The sequence below is a fragment of the Jaculus jaculus genome, chromosome 4, assembly GCF_020740685.1.
Source record: "Jaculus jaculus isolate mJacJac1 chromosome 4, mJacJac1.mat.Y.cur, whole genome shotgun sequence".
NCBI classification, from domain to species: Eukaryota; Metazoa; Chordata; class Mammalia; order Rodentia; family Dipodidae; genus Jaculus; species Jaculus jaculus.
The window spans coordinates 19398632-19410983 of record NC_059105.1 but is presented as its reverse complement, the minus strand read 5'-3'; the positions used below and the strand labels follow the sequence as shown (position 1 = coordinate 19410983).

Below are 12352 nucleotides of genomic sequence, written 5' to 3'. Positions count from 1 at the left end.
ATAGTGAATTCCAGGCCAGCCTGAGCTACAGCAAGACCCTACCTTAGAAAACCAAAATTAAAAAAAAGAGTCAAGTAAACTTTACAATATTAAAAAGACAAGATAATTCTAAATTACGTGAGCAATTCTCCACCATATTCCAAATGCTCACATATAATTTATAACATCCAACAACATTTCACATTAAAGTAGTTAACAATCTAGAACACTTATCCACAGTTTACATATAAAGTACATATTCAGTGCCAAATCCTTTTCATTAAAACATAACAAAAATGAGCCAGGCACAGCGGTGCAAGCCTTTAATCCCAGAATTCTAGATGCTGAGATAAGAGGACCACCATGCATTTGAGGGCAGCCTGAGACTGCATGGTGAATTCCAGATCAGCCTGAGCTAAAAAACCAGCCTACCTTGGAAGAAAAAGACAAGTAAAAAAATTGAACAATGGCGTCTGATAACAAGGAAATTCTCATTTTTAGTCATCTCTGTATATTCAATTGTATACATACTAAGATTTAACATGCTTTTTGCCCACCTGTATGTTAAGGTGATACCAGATATTATTTTAATTAATTAATAAAGTGTCTTAGGAGAGAGAGAGAGCATTATCTGCTAGGAAAAATACTTCCTGTTTTCTTGTGGTGCTCAGCAGGCTGTAAGAGCACCCTGACAACAGCTGCCTGCTGAGAGTGGTGTAGTGCTCTCCTCTTAAAGCTGGGCTGGAATTACTCTCTCCTAACAGAATAAACCGGAAGTAATGATGAGTCATTTCTAATACAGCAGTTTAAAAAGCCTATGGTTTCTATCTTCTCTGAAGAAAGGCAATGACAATGTGATGACAGGCCTGTTGGAGAAACCACAAGGCAAAACCTGAAGTCTGCCACCAGAAACAAAAGATTAGAAGCAGATCTTACCTCAAAAGAGCCGTAAGATGTCTACAGACCAAGCAGACACCTTCACTGCTGAGAAATTTGGGACAAAACCACTACCAATAAACTAAGCTACTCCTTGACGCCTGGCCCACAAAGGCAGAGAAATAAATGCTGGTCATATGTGCCAGGCATGACAGCACATGTCTATCCATAATCCCAGCACTTAGGAGGTAGAGGAAGGACAAAGGTCATTCTCAGCTCATAGGGAATTTGAGGCCAACCTGAACTACATGAGATGCTGACTCAAAAAGGAGGGGATTACTGGGGAAATGATGGCTCAGTAAGTAAGACTGTTTATTGTTCAAACTTGAGAGCCTAGGTTCAATTCCCAGCACCCATGTCAAAAGCCAGTCATGGTGGTGCCTCCTCTGACTCCATAGCTGGGAAGCATGGAAACAGGAGCACTAGGATCCCTGGACAGCCAGTCTAACTGAAAACCATGGAACTCCAGGTTCAGTGAAAGACTCTGTCTCAGGGAGGTAAGAGAGAAAAATATAAGACACCCTACATTTCCTCTGGCCTCCGCACTTGTGCACACGGGGTATGCAGCACATACATGTACACACACTTGTCATCCAGCCACTGAGCTTTTGGGTAATTTGCTACCTAATTTGATTCAATCTTGCTAACAACCCTTAGTATCTTTCTCATTTTATGACAAACAATATTGAGGCTTAAAAGAAAAAAAAGAAAGACTGGAGAAATGGCTTAGCAGTTAAGGTGCTTGCCTGTGAAGCTTAAGGACTCATGTTCAACTCTTCAGGTCACATGTAAGCCAGACACACAAGGTGACACATGCACAAGGCGGCACACATATCTATCTGGAGTCTGATTCTCCAATTCTCCCTCATACCTCCCTATCTATCTTGCTGTCTCACATAAAAAGGAAAAAGGGGGCAGGCATAGTGGCACACACCTTGAATCCCAGCACTCAGCAGGTTAAGGTAGGAGGATGACCATGAGTTTGAGGCCACCCTGAGAATACAGAGTGAAATCCAGGTTAGCCTGGGCTACAGTAAAACCCTACTTCAAAAAAAAAAAAAAAGCCAGGTGTGGTGGCACATACCTTTAATCCCAGCACTCAAGAGACAGAGGTAGGAGGGTCACTTTGAGTTCGAGGCCACCCTGAGACTACATAGTGAATTCCAGGTCAGCCTGAGCTAGAGTGAGACCCTACCTCGAAAAACAAAACAAAATGAAAAGAAAAGAGAGGCTAAAGAGATCTCTCAGCAATTAAGAGCACTTCCTCTGCAAGCATGAGGGCCTGAGGAGGCCTAAGAGGTTCGTTTGATCCCTAGGACCCACATAAAACATCTGGCCATGGCCAGGCACATCTTTTACCCCAGACCTAGGATCAGCAAAGAGACTTTGGCCCAAGTAAGAACAGGCAGCAGGTCTGGGGAAATGGCCCAGCAGTTAAAATCACTTGCTTGCAAAGTCTTCCTGCCTGAGTTTGATTACCCATTACCCATGCAGAGACAGAGCCAAAAAGTGGCACATACATTTGACATTTGTTTGTAGCAAGTGACCACCACTATGTGTGTCTACACACACATATGTTTACACACACAAATAAATAAAAATATTTGAAAAGATTATAAAAGGATGGACAGACAGGCTTCTTGGTTGCCCAACAATATTAGATGATAAGACCCTACTGCTTAAGTCTTCAAATGGCTGCACTACAGGTCACTGAAAAATCAAGCTGGAGCTGAACTAGAAGCCTCTACCCTATTAATCAGCTGTCAGGATGCAAGAAAGAGCTATGCAGCCTTTTGGGGGAGAAAAGTAATAAACAGTATTAACCAGCAGTGGATCCTGCAAGGTTTAAGGCTAGCTAGCCAAGCCAAATGTACCAAGTGGTGCAGTGGTGAGATGTCTGTTTTGAGGGGAAATGACTGCTTTCTGGATTTGAGACCCAATCCATGGAAGAAATTGTCGAGTACTGAAAGCCTACGTGAAGGCCTATGGCTGAGGAGGTCATAAATCCTAGGGGGTAAACTACTATTGTTGTCTGGCTAAATGTTGTATTATGACCACCAAACTGCCCTCAAAAACTTATGTTTGGGTGCTGGGCGTGGTAGTGCACGCCTTTAATCCCCACACTAGAGAGGCAGAGGTAAGAGATTCACCGTGAGTTCCAGACCACCCTGAGACTACATAGTGAATCCCAGCTCAGCCTGGACTAGAGTGAAACCCTACCTTAAAACAAACAAACAAACAAAAACCACGTATTTGGGTTGGAGAGATGGGTTAGCAGTTACGGTGCATGCCTGCAAAGCCAAAGGACCAAGGTTCGATTTGCCAGGACCCATATTAGCCAGATACACACAGTGGCACATGCATGCATCTGTTTGCATCAAGGCCCTGATGCATCCATTTTCCTATCGGCCTCTTTCACTCTTTCAAAGTGCCTGACACTACCTACAGAAGACCATCATAAGAGGAAAAGATCATGACATCAAAATAAAAGAGAGACTGACTGAGATGGGGAGGGGATAGATATGATGGAGAATGGGGTTTCAAAGGGGAAAGTGGGGGGAGGGAGGGACTTACGATGGGATACTTTTTATAATCATGGAACTTGTTAATAAAAATTTGGGAAAAATTTTTTTTAAAAAACGTATGTTTAGCCAGTCGTGGTGGCACACACCTTTAATCCCAGCACTCAGGAGGCAGAGGTAGGAGGATCACCTTCAGTTTGAGGCCACCCGGAGACTACATAGTGAATTCCAGGTTAACTTGGGTTAGAGTGAGAACCTACCTCAAAAAAAAAACAACAACAACAAAAAACCGGTCATGGTGATACATGCCTTTAATCCCAGCACTCAAGAGGCAGAGGTAGGTGGATTGCCATGAGTTCGAGGCCAACCTGAGACTAAAGAGTTAATTCCAGAAGTGAGACCCTACCTCAAAACAAACAAACAAAAAAAATCAAATGTATGTTTATGCCCATATATTAATGGTCACTTTTGATTAGAGAAGCTTCTCTTTTCAGGTGTCAGTGACCACAGGGGTGACTCAAAAATGGGCAAAGTATTAAGAAATAATAGTGGAGTGTTCAGCACTAAGTGAGACATCTCTATCACACCCTCCAAAGCTCAGGACCATTGCAGATGAGGTGATGGAAAGAATACAAGAGCCAGCCTGGTATGGTGGCTCACGTCTTTAATCCCAGCACTCAGGAGGCAGAGGTAGGAGGATTGCCATAAGTACAAGGCCATCCTGAAACTGCATAGGTCAGCCTGGGCTAGAGCAAGATCCAACCTCAAAAAACCAAAAAGAATCTAAGAGCCAAAGAAAGAGGAGGAGTACTTACAATGTTAATGCTATCTTCTGGCCACAAAATGGTCTTGATATTTATGACCTCACAGTAGCTGACACTATCTAGACAAAATGTGCATAATAGGAGGGAAGAAATGATGACATCAAAATAAGAGAGATCAGCTGGAAAGAAGAAGGAATTCAATGGAGGGAAAATTTTGGAGGGCAAAAAAAGGGGACCAATGGGATCATGATAATGACATATTATCTATATGTAAGTTGTTAATAAAAAGTTTAAAAATAAAAAAGGCTGGAGGGATGGCTTAGTGGTTAAGGCGCTAGCCTACAAAACTAAAGGACCCATGTAAGCCAGATGCACAAAGTGCCACATGCTTGTAGAGTTCGTTTGCAGGGGCTGAAGGCCTTGGAGTGCCCATTCTATCTGCCCCTGCCCCACCCCTCTCTATCACTCTCTCTAAAATAAAAATAAATAAATAAATAAAAAATAATTAAAAAAAAATCCAGGTATGAAGGCAGAGGTAGGAGGACTGCCCTGAGTTCAAGGCCAGCCTGAGACTATATGTGAATTCCAGGTCAGCCTGGGCTAGAGTAAAACCCTACCTAGAAAAAAAGGGGTGCAGAAGAGCAATGGAGGGGAGCATCCAGTATTTTGCATCCAGCTACTGCAGGTGAGCTCATCTCACCCCAGACAAACACAAGGATGTCACATGGGTATATATACATATACACTGAAGGAAAAAAAAAAACCAAAAACCTGTAAGATTATCTAAAAATCACATGCCATTACTATATAGCATGGAAAGGAGTAAAATATTAATTGATCCACAGATATCTATAAACATGCTGAGTACAAATTTTATGAATTCAAGTGAAGACATATAGTACATCTTTCCTTGGATCAGAAGACCTCCTAGGCTCTCCTGATGTGATTAAGAGAGGTCAATCTATCTTACAAAACACCACTTTCATAATATGACTTAATAAAAAATTATTTACAAAAGATAAATTTAAAACAAATAAACCTTTAACATATACAAGTTTAAAAACATATATTATATGTGACCAGCAAGTCACAAACAATACATGCCAAGCATGACTGAGCTGTGACTTGGACATACAGTACTAATACATAACGGCTAAGCTAGCTGACCACTCACTTTCATCATCTATTTTCATATATCAAGCCTGTGAAAAAGTAATGTACCAGGGCTGGAGAAATGACTTAGCGGTTAAGCGCTTGCCTGTGAAGCCTAAGGACCCCGGTTCGAAGCTCGATTCCCCAAGACCCAAGTTAGCCAAATGCACAAGGGGGCACACGTGTCTGGAGTTTGTTTTGAGTGGCTGGAGGCCCTGGCGTGCCCATTCTCTCTCTCTCTCTCTCTCTCTCTCTCTCTCTCTCTCTCTCTATCTGCCTTCTTTCTCTCTCTGTCACTCTCAAATAAATAAACAAAAAAAATTAAAAAGAAAGTAATGTACCAAAGTAAAACAAAACAATACTAATTAACAAATGTGTAACTCACTGAAAAACTATGATCACTTTTTATGCCATGGTAAACTATTAAAAGGTTTTATTTAAAAAATTAAAGTTGTCAGGTATGGTGGTTCATGCCTTTAATCCTAGCATTTGGGAGACAGAGGGAGGAGGATAGCTATGAGTTTGTTTCAGGTCAGCCTGGGCTAGAGTGAGACCCTACCTCAAAAAAAAAAAAAAAATTAAATTAAAAGTTACTAAAGTATAGAAGCCAACAAATTTTTGTTCTATCTTTTGATTCTGAGACAGGTTCTTATGTAGTCCAGGTCAGCACCATGTTTAGATGAGGAAGACCATGAGCTTCTGCTCCTGCCTCTTCTCTGCCTCTGCCTCTCAAATGGTTGGATTACAGATAGGTGCCACCATGCCTGGTTTTATTCAAGGCTCAGGATCAAATCCAGAAATGTGTGCATGCTAAACAGGCACTCCACTAAATGAGCCACAGCCTCAGCCGCTAATCTCACATCTTAAAAACAGAAATCTAGGGCTAGGGCAATTGCTCAATCAAGTAAAGTGCTCACAACAGAAGCATGAGGACCAGAGTTCAAGTCCCTAGCACCCATGTAAAAGCTGGGAACAGCAGCACGTTATCTGTAATCCCAGCACTAAAGATGTAGAGACAGTAGGATCCCTATGGTTTGCTGGCTAGATAGTCTAGCCTAATGGGTTCCAGGTTAATGAAAGACTGCTTCAAAAAATTAAAATGGAGGATAATTGAGGAAGGTACCCAACATCAACCTTTGGCCTCCACATGAACACACATGCACCCACACACATAGAGGCATGAATACACACCAAACATACATACACAATAAAAACAAACAATAACAACAAAACTGAAAACCAGCTGGGCATGCTGGTGTATGTCTGTAATCCCAGCCATTTGGGAGGCTGAGGTAGGAAGATTGTCACATCTGGACTACACAAAGAAACCCTAAAAAGAGGACTGGGGGAATGGGCACTTGTCTAGCATTCATAAGTACCCTCACCACCACCAAAAAAGTAAGATATCTATTTATCTGTGATTACCTTTACTTTTTCTTCTTTCTTTCCTTCTTTCCTTTCTTCTTCAAGATGCAGGCTTTACTGTGTTGTACAGAAAGGCCTCAAACACTTGGGTTCAAGTGATCCTCCCACCTCAGCCTTCCAAGTTTGCTGGGATCACAGTCACTCCCCAAAGCACCTGGCATAACACTTTTATGTAATTGAAATCTGCATTCCTACTGTTTTATAATCCTATCCTTCACTTGTGATACCAAATACTTCTCTATGATTATACCCCCCTCCTTCCTAAACCAAGTGGGTTAGTTATAGCCTAGCATTCCCCATTTGGGGGAAAGGGGACGCAGGTGAAACATTCTGAATATATTTACATGAACACTAACACAAATCTAACAAGGCAGCTTAAATCTTGTTACTTTGTGGTTTTTTCCATAAAACAATTTCTAAATACTTCAATATACTGTTTAATGCATTAAGTACTACATGATGAATAAACAGTACTAGAAAGATTTCAATTTTGAGTTATAACCATAGTTCCTATATCCCCCACATCTAAGAGCAGGTAAATGGAGCTCTGTCTTCAAGGGCCACTGTAATTTTCACAAGGGAAGGATGAAAAAGATTCAAGGATTTATATACCTCACTACCTCCTGTTTCCACCCTCACGATACTTTTTTGTTTGTTTGTTTTGCGAGGCAGGGTCTCGCTCTAGCTCAGGCTGACCTGGAATTCACTATGTATTCTCAGGGTGGCCTCGAACTCATGGCAATCCTCCTACCTCTGCATCCCAAATGCTGGGATTAAAGGCATGTGCCACCACGCCCAGCTAAGATACCTTTTAACTGAAGTGCAACATATTTATAGAGAGGTACACAACTTACAAATTCACTGAGTTTTCAAGAAGCAAATGTGTATAAAATACCAGCTTTCTCTTAGGCTAGAGAGATGGCTTAGCACAGTTAAGCACTTGCCTGTGAAGCCTGAGGACCCCGGTTACAGGCTCGATCACCCAGGTCCCAAGATAGCCGAATGCACAGGAGGCTCATGCATCTGGAGTTCGTTTGTAGTGCTGGAGGCCCTGGTGCACCCATTCTCCCTATCTGCCTCTTTCTCTATCTGTTGCTCACAAATAAATAAATAAATAAAAATTAAAAACATACCCTCTCAAAAATTCATGCATGGGGCTAGAGAGATGGCTTAGTGGTTAACTACTTGCCTGCTAAACCTAAGGACCCAGGTTCAATTCCCCAGTACCCATGTAAGCCAGACACACAAGGTGGCACATCCTTCTGGAGTTCATTTGCAGTGGCAGGAGGCCCTGGAGTGCCCATTCATATTCATCCATTCTCTCCCTCCCCACCCCCACCTCTCTAAATAAACAAATAAAAGTTTTCCTTTTTTTTTAAAAATCACACCTGGGGGCTAAAAGGATGGCTAAGTGGTTAAGGCACTTGCCTGCAACACCTAACGACCAGTGTTTGTTTTCCCAGTACCCATGTAAAGTCAGGTGCACAAAGTAGCACATGCATCTGGAGTCTGCAGTGGCTGGAGGACCCCCATGGCATGCCCATTCTCTCTGTCTCTCTTCTCTCTCTCTCTGCTTTCAAATAAACAAATATTTTAAAGTAAAATTCACACATAAGTTGGAGAGATGGCTCAGTGGTTAAAGGCACTTAAGGGTAAACACTGACGGCCCAGGTTTGATTCCCTAGTGCCCACATAAAGCCAGATGCGTAAGATGGCACATGTATCTGGAGTTCATTTACAATGGCAAGAGGCCTTAGTGTGCCCAAAGTCAGTCTCTTTGTCTGTCTGCCTCTTTCTCTCAAATATATTTGTTTACATCTGATTTCTTTTATTTATTCACGTAACAAAGAACAGTAGTTTGGGGCTGGAGAGATGGCTTAGCGGTTAAGCACTTGTCTGTGAAGCCTAAGGACCCCAGTTCGAGGCTTGATTCCCCAGAACCCATGTAAGCCAGAAGCATAAGGTGGCACATGTACCTGGAGCTTGTCTGCAATGGCTAGAGGCCCTGATTCACCTGCTAGCGCAACTGCACGCGATCTCTCTCTCTCTCTCTCACACTCAAATAAATAAATTCAAATACAAAACAAAAGAACAGATATTTAAAAAAGAGCAGTAGTTTGTTCTTGCATTGTTGTACATTGCATCTCTTACTGCTGACATTTAGGTTGTTTCTAGCTTTTAGCTTTAATGAATAGTGCATCAATGAAGATTTTTACATTCAAATTCTCATAAGCAAATGGTTGTATTTCTTTTGAGTACATAATATATTCAAGTATGAAGCTGTCCAGTCATAGCATGTTCAGCTTTTGTAATTACTACTAAGTATTATTCTAAAGAGAGAAGCAGTACTACTTTACCGTTTGTTTTACTCAAACCTCTAGCAAAAGCTAACATGATAGCCTATCCATAAACAAACACAATAGACACATAGTATGAAACACAGCCTTAGACATGGCACCTGTCCTCCAGGCCTATAGCGCATGCAAACAAAGGACCTAACGCATTACAGCTGATACGACGTGTTATATACCTCATCTCATCTTCTCAGTAGCCACAAGCAATTGGGTTAAACCTGCCACCTCTACTGTTCCTGTGAGGAAGGGGACATCTGCAGGATGGTTTCAAGATCATAGACCTGAGTAATAAATCAGAAATAAAACCTACACATCCAACTTCCTCCTTGTTCTCTCCTTCGTTGTTTTTAAATCCTAGAAAAACAAACAGGAGAGAAGATCTAGGATCTAAGCCTGTCAAGCTCTATAAGGTCAGTAGATTTGCTATGCATATTATAACTTAGGGATAAAGTCTGGAACATTTTTTTCTTTCTTTGTTTTGTTTTGTTTTGTTTTCAAGGTAGGGTCTCACTCTGGTCCAGGCGGACCTGGAATTCACTGTGTAGTCTCAGGGTGGCCTTGACCTCACTGTGATCCTCCTACCTCTGCTACCACGCCCCGTTGGTAACATTTCCAAAAGAGGTAAGGTGAATTTGTACCAATCATCCTGCAGATAAAATTTCAAAATGTATACCTCTGAAAAAAATGGTTAAGAGCAGCTTCCTTAATAGAAAAGTTTTACTCTAAAAATTATGCTTAGAAGAAAACTGTGGCTTCAAACACTACCATAAAATGCTTCTAATATACTAATGATAACTAAAAAATTATTAAATGAACCATTACTACTATAAAACATTAAAATAAATATTTTTTAACCTGATTGGTAGAAATTTGAAAGATAATCTTTCCTGTTGTGTGTGTGTGTGTGTGTGTGTGTGTGTGTGTGTGTGTATTCTTTTTTATTTTTTGTTTTTTGAAGCAGGGTTTCCCCTCTAGCTCAGGCTGACCTGGAATTCAATAGGTAGTCTCAGGGTGCCCCCCAACTCTTGGCAATCCTCCTACCTCTGCCTCCTGAGTGCTGGGATTAAAGGCATATGCCACCATACCCAGCTACATTTGTATATCCTTGATTTAATTTAAAATTAAATGACAAACTTCCAGTTAAGATGGCAGTGTAGGAACTATGCCAAAAAACCTAGGGGAGAAAAATCCAAAAATTTTTTAAAAAATGACAAATATTAAAGATTTTCATGGAAAATTTAAAAGTTTGTTCCTCATGCCCCTTTCATGTCTAAAAATTTCAGCCTTCTATGGTGATAAGGACCACTCATATGGCCCTTTCTCAGAATTCAAAATTAAACACTTCTTTCTATAGGAGCACTATGTCAAAATGGGGTAAACAAGTATGTCGATTGGCTTCCTAGAATTTTTAAAAATATTTTTATTTGAGAGAGAGAGAGAGAGAGAGAGAGAGAGAGAGTCTGTGTGTGCACGTGTGTATGCAACACACACATGTGCGCACGTGTGTATGTCTGAGCATGCCAAGGCCTCTTGGCACTGAAAGCCAACTCCAAATGCATGCACCACTTTGTGCACCTGACTCTATGAGGGTACACTAACCCAGGACAGCAGGCTTTGCAAGCAAGAGTCTTTAATGGCTAGCTATATCCCCAGTCACTAGCTTTTAAAAATCTTAAAAATCAATTTATAAACAAGATGATCTAAAGTAAATCTAGTGAAAATGTGTGGTGGCTCATACCTATAATTCCAGAAATGGGGAGGCTGAGGTAGGAAGATCCAGTAAGTTCTACAAAGTGATTTTCAGATCAGCATGGGCTAGAGTAAGACACTGCTTTAAAGAAAAAAAAAAAACAAGCTTGGTGTGGTGGTGCGTGCCTTTAATTCCAGCACTCAGGAGGCAGATGTAGGAGTATCACTGGGAGTTCAAGGTCACCCTAAGACTCCACAGTGAATTCCAGGTCTGCCTGAACTACAGACCTTACCTCCATAAACCAAAACAAACAAAAACGGAAATCAAACAAGGGCCAGGCTTGGTGGCATGCCTTTAATCCCAGCACTTGGGAGGCAGAGGTAGGAGGATCGCCATGAGTTCGAGGCCACCCTGAGACTACATAGTGAATTCCAGGTTAGCCTGAGCTATAGTGAGACCCTACCTCGGAAAAACAAACAACAACAACAACAACAAAACAAACAAACAAAAAAATCCAGAAAACTCAAGTAAACCTAATAGAATCAGTTTTAAATGCATGTTTAAGGCTTTCATCAATCTTAAAGGTATGTTATGATCTTCAAACAGTAAAAGAAATACCGAGTTAAATTATATTTTTATTCAATGCAGCAAATATGGCTATTTTGTAAGGAATCTACATTACTTATAAGTATTTATAATATATCGCAGTAAGATAAGATGTAAAAGCTACTAAAATACATATAGGACTTCATATACAAATAGACCCTCCTAAACCGGGCATGGTGGTGCACACCTTTAATGCTAGCACTCGGGAGGCAGGGTAGGAGGATCGCTGTGAGTTCAAGGCCACCCTGAGACTACAGAATGAATTCCAGGTCAGCCTGGGCTAGAGTAAAACCCTACCTCGGAAAACCAACAACAACAAAAAAAAAAAAAGACAGAGAGAGAGAGAGAGGGAGGGAGGGAGAGAGAGAGACCCTCCAATGATAATAAACATTTGTTTCTGCCTTAATGCATTAAGTCTACCTATGATTCTTCCAAAAATTAATAAAAGCTCAGCGCCGGCTTCTGCCTGGTCTAAGTGGACTTCCTAAGGAGAAGGGGCAGTGAAAGGCACCTGTGTGCATGTTTGACTCACAGCCAAAAATGGTGTTTATGGAAAACTTCACATGGAGCAAAGAGGCAGGCAGCCAACAAAATCTACAGCTGTGAGACTCAGAGCTCCCAAGTGCTCAATCTCCAAAAGCAAAAGTGGAATTATGGGACAGACTTTGAAGTTTGTTTATCTGCAAATTTTTATAGCAAGTAACTTTATATTTCTCTATTTAATAGTGAAAGGGGGAATCTGGCTTCCGGATCCCCTCCTCAAATGGGTGAGTCTGTTTCTCTCTGCCTCTTTACTTTGGCTTCTGAATAAACTTTACTCTGCTTCACTTTAAAAAAACAACAGTAAAAGGGAATTCCATCCAAATGGTGATATTTACTCCCCACTGCCCTCAACAATTACTTGTTTGTTTCATCTGTTTTTGT

The 12352-nt window shown here is 41.2% G+C and overlaps 1 protein-coding gene across 4 annotated transcripts in view; it reads right to left on the bottom strand.

Moving 5' to 3' along the window:
- The window catches only part of Gigyf2 (GRB10 interacting GYF protein 2), a 187674-nt gene that overhangs the window by 67211 nt on the left and 108111 nt on the right, over positions 1-12352 (bottom strand). The window lies entirely within an intron of this gene.